Consider the following 4,636-nt stretch of genomic DNA (forward strand, 5'->3'; position numbering starts at 1 on the left):
ATTTTGCACAACCAAATCTAATAAAACTAAAATGGAAACAATTAATTGGGGAAAATATTTGCATCAAGTTTCTTGAAAGAAGATTCTGGGAAGATGTTGTGGTGGGATCCAGTAGAACAGAGATGTCAAACAGGTGGCAGAATTCCTGGCAGAATAGGCCCTGACACTCACCAGTGCCTCCCTGAACCAGATTAAAATGTAATTGGAAAATATTCCACCCCCAAAAAAGACAGAATATCACTATAGAGCAGTGGAAATAAACAAAAGTTGGGATAAGGCAGTTGTCCTCCCAAGACAATCTAAGAAATCCCCAGGAAAGACCCCGGGGTTGGGGAGTGAAGAGAGGGGGGATTGGAAAATCCTCCAAATTAGAGAAATCAAAATTAAAACAATTCTGAGATTCTACCTCATACCCACAGAAAAATGATAAATATTGGAGGGGCTGTGGGAAAATAGGCACATTGATGCATTGTTGGTGGACTTGTGAATAGGTAGAATCACTCTGGAAAACAATTTGGAATAATATACAAAAAGTTGCTAAACAGCATGTGCCCTTTGACCCAGCTATACCACTGCTAGGCCTCTTCCCAAAAGAGATCAAAGAAAGAGGAAAAGGTTACATACAAAAATAATTATAGCAACTTCTTTTGTGGAGCCAAAAAAACTAAAAATTAAGGGGATGTCCATCAGTTGTAGAATGGTTGAATAAATTATAGTATATGAATGAGATGGAGTATTCTTGTGCTGCAAGAAATGAGGAAATAAATGATTACAAAATGACATGAAAAGACTTACATGACCTAATACAGAATGAAGTAAAACCAGAAGAACAATTTATATAACATCAATATTATAAAAATGAAAATTTTGAGGACTTTTATAAACTGACGAAGAAGGAAATGAGTAGAACCAGAGAACAACTTATACAATAACAACACTGTAAAAACAAAAATAATTTAAAGGGTTGTTGTGTAGCACAGGAATTAGATTTTTCTCCTTGGCCCAGGTGGGCAAGACTAGGCATAATGCTTTTTGATTCACTGACTGACTAAGGCAGATTTAGGTCGAGTGGATTTAAGGAAAAATATCTTCTTAGAGCTAATCAAAAGCATACTGAGCTACATTGAGAGATAATGGATCCCTTGTCCTTAAAGGTCTTCAAACAAAGATTGGATGACCACTTGTCAGGGATCCAGTAGAGCAGAGATGTCAAACAGGTGGCAGAACTCCTGGCAGAATAGGCCCTGACACTCACCAGTGCCTCCCTGAACCAGATTAAAAAGTAATTGGAAAATATTTAACAAAATAAATAAAAATACGGTAGAACACAGATACTGTTTCTATTTGAGCTTGACACTATGGCTGTAGAGGAGATTCTCCCTTAGCTTATGTTGGACTAGATGACCTCTGCGGTCCTCTGCAATTCTGAATCAGCAAATGGAAGTGAGGGTTAAAAGGGGGAGGCCCAGGGACCAGGAAGAGTGTCAGTGCTTGCTGGGGTGGACCACATATGCAGTCAATCAATTAACATTTATGAAACGCCTACCATGATAAGGGTAGGGCACATAAAGAAAGACAATAACATGGTCCCTGTCCTCAAAGAGCTCACAGTCTAATAGGGGAAACAGCATGCAGGTAACTACGTACAAACAAGCGACAGACAGGATTAACTGGGGTTAGTTTAGATTAGACTAGGGAAGGCATTCAGATGAGTAGGACTGGGAAAGGCTTCCTCCTGCAGAAAGTAGGACTTTATCTGAGACTAGATGGAAGCTGAGGAAGTCGAGAAGGGGAGATGAGGAGTAACAGCATCATGTGCTTCTAGAATGAAAAGATCTATGGTTCAGGGAAGAATTCTGAGTTCAAAGCTTCAACTTCTTGCACTCTAGGCTTCCCAATTTTTGGCATATTTCCTTGGCTTTGAACTATGACCTAAAACCAACTCCCTCCCTCCCTTCAGCCCTTGGGAATTAGTCCCTATAGACTCTTACTCCCACCCCTGACCAAGAGAAGATTACTTTTACCCCGACACTGGATTTCCCTGATTTTTGGCTAATGCATCAGTCCTACTTTGGATACTTGGGAGCGCTGGAACCCAACACTCCTCTTGATATACAGGAGTAAAAGTGATCTTGTATCTGAATTCCAAACATTTCAAGATGGGCCTTCAAAACGTATCATACATTGTTCCTTCCCTTCATGTGACTGACATCACACAACTCTATTATCTCCTATTCATTCCCCTGAGATCCCAAGGACCCTCAGAATTTCCTCTAACACTGTGGGTACAGAAAGAGTTTTTCAAAGAATATAGGAGAAAACGCAAAAAAGGGGAATTACAGTAACATAGCTTTGAGGAACAAATGATGGAGTGCTTAACCACTCTCTCTGGGTAGGCTTATAATAGCTATAAAACTCAAAACTGTATCAAGGACTACACTGGTTACAGTAACAGAGTGACTTTCTTCTTCTTTTTTTATTTTAATTAGAAAAACAGAGTATATCACCTTCATTTCCAAATATAGCCCTCCTACCTTCCCTATATAGCAAGCCATCCCTTAGAACAAAAAAATTAAAAAATAATTCAGCAAAATGATTCCACACATCAACCAAATTTCATAATAAGAAAAACTGATTTTCTATAACACTTACAGTCTGTTCTGTACATTTTAGTAGGCTCTGGATTCAAATCCTACCTCTTCTGCTCACTGATATTTTGACCTTGGTTACTCAATCAATCAAGTATTTAGGCAGGTAGGTGATAGCACATTAAAACACTGGACATCGAAGTCAGGAAAACCTGAGTTGAAATCCAGCCTCAGATGCTTACTAGCTGTGTAATCTTGGGCAAGTCATTTAACCTCTGCCTAAGTTTCTTCATCTGCAAGATGGGGGTAATATTGGCATTTACCTCCCAGGGTTGTTGAGAGAATATTTGTAAAGTGCTCTGCAAATCTTAAAGTGCTATATAAACACTAGTTGTAATTATTATTATGCACTTACTGTGGGCCAGGCACTGTGCTAGATGCTGAGGATAAAAAGAAACAATCCCAATTCTAACATGATAATGGGGTAGAGAACACATATGCATAAAAGTCTAGTACATACAAAATAAATATAAAGCAGTAAGAGATGGAGGCAGGGCCTAGCAGGTGGGGGAATGAGGAAAGGCTCAGAAGGTGGTACTTCAAGAGCAGTGTTAGGATTCTCTAAGGCAGAGGTGAGGACAGCTAGTGCAATGACATGTAGATGGACAATGTCATGTCCTAAGTGAGGAACACAGAAAAGGCCAGTTTTGCTGGACCAGCTGGAAAGATAATTTGGGACCAACTGGTGAAAGGCTTGTAAAGTCAAACTGAAGAGTTCATATTTTATCTTAGAAACAATAATAATCCTTGGAATTTACTAAGTGAGCGAGTGATATGGTCAGACCTGCCCTTAAGGAACACCCGTTTGGCAGCTGTGTGGAAGATGGACCAGAGTGGGGAGAGGCCTGAAGCAGGAGACCAATCACGAGGCCGTTGCAACAATCCCAGCAACGGTGATGGAAAGTGTGCACTAATTTGGCAATTGAGTGAGAAGAGCCAAATTTGGGTGTGAGAGACATGAAGGCAGGAACAGGAAGAACTGGCAATTCATTGGACATGTAGGATGAGGTCTGAGAAGGAGTGCAGGATAACACTGATCTGGGAGAGTGGAAGAATGATGGTATCTGACAGAAATAGAGAAGTTGAGAAGAGAGGACAGTTTTTGTGGGGGAAGTAGGTGGGGAAAGAGAATGAGTTCTGTCCTGGACATATTGAGTTTGAGCTTACAGAAAGGGGAGGAGGCAGAGACAACATGGCAAAGCAGAAGAAAGAAGTGCTGCCCCGCCCTCCTCCCCTTCCCCCAAATTGCCTCAGTGGATCACATTGAATCCTGATGGGGAAATCTAAGGGAAAAAATCACTGTAAGTCAATTTTCCAGGCCAGATTGGCCTAGGGAGATAGAGAGAAATGCCTGTGGACACTGGGGATGGGGTTTGGGCAAGAGCACATTATAGTTGGGGAACAGGGCAAGAAGAGGTCCCAGACCCATAACAGGGGAACAGGTGTTAACGGGCACTTCATCCTCAGTTCTGTGTCACAGACTCAGGGTGGACTGACCAGGGAAGCCGTGGCCAGGAGTGGCATGCTCCCTGCTCTACGCACCAAGCAAGTTCAAAAGCAAGCAGCAGCTGTGTAACTGACCCAGAGGCAGTGGGGGGTTGGTGAGAAGGGCAGGAGGTGTATTAGGTTCTTATCAAGATCTGATCACTTTGAGAACCCTGAAAGTCTTCAGATGCCCAGCCTAAGTTGTCCCTGAGAGCCTGGAATAACACAACACTCAATACCCCAAGAAAGCAGAGCAGGATCAGCCCAGACTTTCCCTCCAGCAGTGTACAGACGCTGTCCTTAACATCAAGCCTGAAGTCAGGAAGTAGGCTGAAAGAAAGGACAAACAAAAAAAGGACCCCACATAGAAAGCTATTATGGCAACAAGGACACTTAAGATGAAGAAGGTCCCAGAAGAAGAGAATGATTCTCATTCCCCAACTGATAAATGGTCAAAGGATATGAACAGGCTGTTCTCAGATGAAGAAATTAAAGCCATCTAT

At 41.7% G+C, this 4,636-nt stretch overlaps 1 protein-coding gene across 1 annotated transcript in view; it reads right to left on the minus strand.

Moving 5' to 3' along the window:
* LOC114027066 (zinc finger protein 777-like) overlaps positions 1-4,636 on the minus strand; it is a 28,729-nt gene that overhangs the window by 11,493 nt on the left and 12,600 nt on the right. The gene's annotated exons all lie outside the window — the stretch shown is intronic.

This window comes from Vombatus ursinus, unplaced genomic scaffold, assembly GCF_900497805.2.
Source record: "Vombatus ursinus unplaced genomic scaffold, bare-nosed wombat genome assembly UNPS02014852.1, whole genome shotgun sequence".
Classification (NCBI taxonomy): Eukaryota; Metazoa; Chordata; class Mammalia; order Diprotodontia; family Vombatidae; genus Vombatus; species Vombatus ursinus.